This window comes from Vombatus ursinus, unplaced genomic scaffold (genome assembly GCF_900497805.2).
Source record: "Vombatus ursinus unplaced genomic scaffold, bare-nosed wombat genome assembly UNPS02015398.1, whole genome shotgun sequence".
NCBI lineage: Eukaryota > Metazoa > Chordata > Mammalia > Diprotodontia > Vombatidae > Vombatus > Vombatus ursinus.
The window spans coordinates 103,512-110,000 of NW_020955176.1; the positions used below are offsets into that span (position 1 = coordinate 103,512).

Below are 6,489 nucleotides of genomic sequence, written 5' to 3' on the forward strand. Positions count from 1 at the left end.
GTGAAAGGTAGAATCAAGGAAGGGGACACAGAGGAACTGCATATTAATAAGAATAACAAACATGAAATCCAAAGGTGAAGCCAGGCTTTCTCAATCAAGCTTGAATGTCATTCTAAGTCACCATATAGGATAAGTTAGTTTCACTTTTAAAACTGAAAGGTAAATGGTCTGTGTGGAGCCATTAGAGTAAAGAAATAATTTTGAGTATTTCATGGAAACTCTTCTCTCACTTAGCCATGTGTATGTGTGTTGCCCAGCACACAGTAGGTACTCAAAAAGATTTAATGATGACTCTAATTTCCCAAAATACGAGAGTGGCCTCTCATAATTTCAGCACCAATGCTCAGCAACCTACAGACTTCATTGGATCTTTCTTCCTTTAGTAGAGTGGTATTTGATCCCACCAAACACAAGATGGTCAACTCTTTGGGATCATCCATTCCTTGGCCTGGTGTACACATTTCTTCTGGTTCCCTGCCTCCATCATTTTCAAACCCTCCTTCCCACTGCTAATCCCACCTTACAAACATATTCCATATCCTAGGCTCCTTTCCTCCCCATCAGGCTCCCAATTACAGTCTTAGGTTATGGGATCAATAACTATGGGCCTAGGGCAAATAACTGGTAAATCTAGAGGACAGGCTAAGGTCAGACAATCAGTTAATAAGAACCTACTCTAAGCTAGGCATTGTTCTAAGTGTTAGGGATACAAAGAAAAGTGAAAGATAGTCTCTGCCCTTGAGAAGCTTACAATCTAACAGAGAGACAACATGCAAATAATTATGTACAAACAAACTACATACAGACTAATGTCATAGAGTAAAGTCAGAAAGAGGAGGCCAGACTGATTAAAATGAAGCATCTATGGATTGGCATATAATACGAGGCTGCTCTAAGTAATCAATGAACCAGAGCCTTTCTATTCCTCATACATGGTACATCTCTGTGCCTTCACACTCACTGTCTCATCTACCATGGCTGGAATGCACTGCTTCATCCAAAATCCACAGGCTCCCTCTTCTCCTTTAAGACACAAGTCAAGTACCATCTCTCACATGAAGCCTTTCTTGCTTCCCTCAACAACTAGTGTCTTCACTCCCAAACTACCTTGCATTTAACTATTTTTTATTTGTTCTCTATTATTCTGTATATATTTCTACATGTCCTTGATGTCTCCCCCACTAGAATGCAAGCTCCTTACAAGTAGGGATTGTTTGATTTAACGTATTTGTAACCCCAGTGCCTGACACAGTGCTTGGCACATAGTATATGCTTCATAAATACTTTTTTAAAAATGATTAATAGGGTCCAGCCCAATCCAACCATCCAGGCCTTTCTGGCAGTTATCTCGTCTTTCTATACTCAAAGAAGAGGCAGTGTCCTCCTGAAAGCATCTAGAGCATAAGTAAGACTTAGATGAACAATCTCCCTGGACCTTTGTGGGACCTAAACCTGAGGCTGGAGAATGCCATTATCTTATAAAGTAAATGACACCTCAGCTGAGAAGTGACCTCCTACCCCTTATTTCCCATCCTCACTCTCCAGCATCTTGTCTCCTGACTCAGATGTCCCACAGTACAAAGCCATCGGCATCTCCTCACACACACAGACCCCCGCTCTCAGATCCTGGGTATGTTAGACAGACATCTGTACAAAAACACATGCTGATTTAGGCAGCAAGGTCCAAGAAGGATCTTGTGGAACTCGAAGGCACCTACCTTCAGAAAGTCATCACCTTCAGCTGAAGTGCTATATAAAAGTCCCAAATATATCCCAGGAAACAATGACCTCAGTAAGATAAACTACCACAGTGGCCCCTGAAACCCTGGCCACAAAGGCCCACTGGCCTCAAGGCCTGAAATTCAAGGAGGACCCTTCATAGAAGATGAGCCTTGGGTCAGGACTTGCCCCAGAGTTATCTGACCATGAAGGATGCCCTCCCCCTTCCTGGTCACCAGACACCCACACACTCTGTCTCGCCATATACATATGTGTGTGTGTGTGTGTGTGTGTGTGTGCATGTGTGTGTTTATGTAAAAAAAATTTTGGGACAGAATGAGCAAGATGAAGATAGAGTGAAATAGTCTAAGACAGAGACACTGGGATGTATGGAAGAAAGGAAAGAGAGAGAGAAAGAAAGAGAGAGAGAGAGACATACACAAAAACACCAAGGCTAATGCAGGGAAGGCAGGGACAAAAAAGGAGAAATAAAGGAAATGAAAGGCAAAAAAGAATGGGGAAAAAAGGAAGAAGAAAAAAGAGAGAAAGCTGCCATCAGCAATATGCCAACAGTTAGAGGACCTCAAAGGGAATCTCCAAAAGAATTACTCTATAAAAGATGCATGGGTAGCATAGTACCTATCCTCCCATACTTATCTCCCATGTGTCTATAGATACCAGTCTAGCCCATTAGAGGTTCCTGGCCACAGACAAACAGCCTCATAGTAGATGAGCCAGAGCAAGATCAGTGGCCTGAGGAAAGTGGTTGGATTCCTTTTGTCCAGTCCAGGCCTAAGAATCCTTGGAAGGCAATGATATAGGACATTAAGTGAAGGTGGAAAGTGTTAAGGACTCCTAATCTACCCCATGGCCTGTCTTTTCCATACCACTACCCATCACCCACCAGACATGCATGAAAACAGCAATCAGTAAAGCAGCCTGAATCAAGGAAGGTAAATAAATAGATAAAAAAATAAATAAAATGTCACAGCATTCACCTCTCTAAAGCAGGAGTATCATAATCGGAACTTCATTAGCCAGCTCAACAAAATCATATGCCATCGTGGAGAAGGAACATGAGGAGAAGGGGGAAAGAGAGAAGAAAAAAAAAAAGGAAATTACCCTATTTTGGGACTGAAAAATCATTTTGAGAAAGAGAGAGAGAGAGAGAGAGAGAGAGAGAGAGAGAGGTTATTAACATAATTTCCACTTTCTTCCCTCCACCCTTAAAGTAATGTTCTATCTGACAGCCTCCTCTCCAAGGGGGGAAAAATGACAAACTGAATCCAAAATTCAACAGCCTGTGTTCTGTTCGGAGAGCACACAGTGTACTGTACAGCCCATAAAACTCCAAACAGCCTCCAGACACTGCTGCAATCGTCCTCCATCAAAACACTTTGTCTTGCATACAAAAATAAGATACAGCTCTGAACGGAATACCAAATCAGCCCATTACAGTACCGGGAGGCTGCTACTTAGCAACGAGGGGGCTTTAAAGCCGCGATGCTCTACAGGAAGCAAAATCTGTCGAGCCTGTTGGGCAAATGATAAACATTAGCAGTATTAAAAAACACAAAAGCCATGTAAATGGATAGGACATAATGTGGAAACAAATTTATAGAATAAACCAGGGTAGGGGGATGGGAGGGGTGGGTGCAATGAGCTGCCCAACCCTTGTTAGGGCACCATATGGAGTGACAGACATGTGTCTTTTTTCGGGGAGAGTCATGAACCCCCTTTTTCACACTAGGGTCGGAGGTGGGAGGGAAGGAAAGGGGAGAAAAAAACAACAGAAACATTGTTTAAATACAATGAACTTTCCAAACTGTCTCTGTCCAGCCTGCTTGATGTGAAACCTATAAGAAATAGGAGCTAGGACCCCGATCACATGTATTTAACAGCATTAAGGTAGGCAGATGTGCAGAAGATTTATCAGTTCCCAGGAGGGTGGTGTTGCTGTGGGACCCAGAATCACAGCTAGTGCCTGAGCTGCACATAGAGCCTGACACCTTCAGAAATAAAAACCTAGACCAAAACAAAAATTTATAAATAAGCTAAAAACAAAATCAACCCCATCCAGGCTGGGGGGGAAAGTATATTTCATCAGGTAAAGGGGAAAAATACTCTGGCTGTGAATCAGCAGCAGGGTTTAGGATCCCAGCCAAAACAGGAGCTAAAAAGCAAAACCATATTCTTCTGGTTTCAGCTTAGGCTCTTGAGGCAGAGAGAAGTGGGGGGTGGGAGGGGGATGATCGGAGGGAGGAAAAACAACCACCCCCCCAAAAAAAGAAATGTATTTTTCATCAGCCAGTGTATAATTTATAAACAGCATTAAACAGTTTTTGTTTTCTTTTTTTTCCTCTCTCCTGTGTATGAGGCTTGGACAGCAGTCAAGCCTGCATTAATTTCTGCTTTGGGTACAACGTGTTCTTGGATGCACATCTGCAAGCGATCATAAACTCTCTGGAATGCTGGCAGAACATCCAGACCTGCCGGCAGGCCAGTGACGACATCACTCGGGGAAAAAATTCGGGATGCTGGCCAAATTTAGAGGAGAGAGAGAGAAAACAGAGTGGGGGAGGAAGTGTGCTCCAGAAAGCTGGTGGAGAGAGGGATGCATCTTTCTGCTTTCCTTTCTTTTTCCACATTGTATCCATCATGGACAAATAAAATGAAAAAGGAGATGGGGTGGTACTCTGGGTCACCCCTCCCCCGCATCCCAACCTCCCCTTAGATCTCATGACATTCTGAAGGATTTTAAGCAAAAGGAGGTGAGGAGTGGAGCATCAAGTTTCTCCTCCTCTGCTTATCTCCTTGTTTTGCCCTGGTGGCAGAAATAGAAAAAGAAGAGAGAAAAAGTTTACATTCATTAAAAGAGGGGTAGGAGGGTAAAGAGTGAATGAATTAGCTACGGGTTTCAGATCTCATCTTGATAACCCTCAATCTCTTGCTCTTAGTAGATACCTGATCTGCAAAAGTAGAAAGGAAAAGATAAGAGAAAGTGGAGGAAACTTTAGGGTCAGAAGACCGCACCCAAAAATGGCCCTCTCTAGAGCTAAGTATGTTTAATGCTCTCTTGATTTCTGTTGTTGGCCAATTTTTGGTTCATTCCTCACTTTGGGTATTGAGAAAATGCCTTGTCCCTCTGTCCCCCTTCTCTGCCTTTTTCCACGGACAGAGGGGAAGAAGGATTACCTCAACAAAACCTCCACTGCTGGAACTATGCAAGAGACAGAGACAGAGACACGCAGAGACAGAGAAATGGAAACATGGAAGAGACACACAAGACACAGACACACAGAGACATAATAGTATGGCAACACAATAACAAGAAGAATGATCCTTGGAACCTCATCAACTCTTATTGTCTCTCCTGTACAGTCACCAATGGCAGAAACATGACAACAACTATGAGATATAAACTATAATGTTCCCTCTACTTTTAATGGCACAATTTTTTTTTTTTAGGCAATTGGGGTTAAGTGACTTGCCCAGGGTCACTCAGCTAGTAAGTGTCAAGTGATTGGTCCGAGGTCGGATTTGAACTCAGGTCCTCCTGACTTCAGGGCTGGTACTCTATTCACTGCACCACCTAGCTGCCCCTAATGGCACAATTTTCGTTGGCACAATAGCACAACAGCCAAGTTTTGCTGTTGTCTCAAGATGGCTACCAAGTCAATTCCCTGTGGACATCAGAAATCTAAATCCCCATGCTAGACTCTGAAAATAAAATAATGTAAAAATGGGGCTTCCTCTCCCAGAGCTTTGGGTTGGGTCTGATATGAGAGGCAATTTCTCACTAGCTTAAGGCATCTGCCTGGGAAAAGAGTACCTGTGTGAACTGGGGATGAGAAGCTATCTCATCCATGGTGTGGAATACTGGCCTCTCCCCACTCTGGCCACATCCAGTCACAAGGGCCAACAGGAGGTATCCACCAAAGATCTGTTTGCTAAATTCTAAAGTCCAGGTTGCTCTATATCAAATCATTTAGGAACCAATTCTACTCTCAATATGACATAACTTCCCTGCTTAAAAACTTGGCATGACTCCCTATTGCATACAGAGAAAAGTCTAAACTTCTTGACTTGGCAACCCAATCCCTTCATAATTTGACTTTGGTCTACCTTTCCAACAATGTCTCTCATCAAAGTAGCTGCTCTAACCTTATAATTCTATGACACTGGACCTTACCTGAACCCAGAAAACATCCTTTGAGGTTGCCCATCTCCACTCCCTTGCTTATTATGTTCCTTCTCATATGTAATGCCTTCTCTAATCTTTACCTGTAAAAGTCCTATTCAGATTTCAAGGGCCAACCGAAATGAAAATTCTTCCAGGGAGGTTTTTCCAATTTCTCCATGATCTTTCCCTCCTCTGGCCATATAATACAATGAAAGAGAGTGCTAGATTTGGAATTGGAGAACTTAGGTTCAAATCTCCGCTTCCTAACTTATGATCCTAGGAAGTTCTTTGTGCTACTCTTATGGCATTCAACTACAAATCAAGTTAGCATGTGATATTTAAGAAGAACACGTTTTTATCTTCCCCTACTAAATTATTAACTTGGTTTATTCATCTCAGCATAACTACAGTACCTAGTTCAGTGCTCTACACTGGAAGCATTGGAAGCCCAACCCACCTTTTTCCAGCACGATGATCCATAAGTCAGTTCCTTGCACAAAACCCTCTGATGCAGCCAAAAATTCTCAGAACATGCTGAACAAGTATTTGTTGAATGAATGAATGAATGAATGAATGAATGAATGAAT

General features: G+C 42.6%; 1 protein-coding gene across 2 annotated transcripts in view; it reads right to left on the reverse strand.

Moving 5' to 3' along the window:
- ZBTB16 (zinc finger and BTB domain containing 16) overlaps positions 1 to 6,489 on the reverse strand; it is a 226,225-nt gene that overhangs the window by 93,584 nt on the left and 126,152 nt on the right. The gene's annotated exons all lie outside the window — the stretch shown is intronic.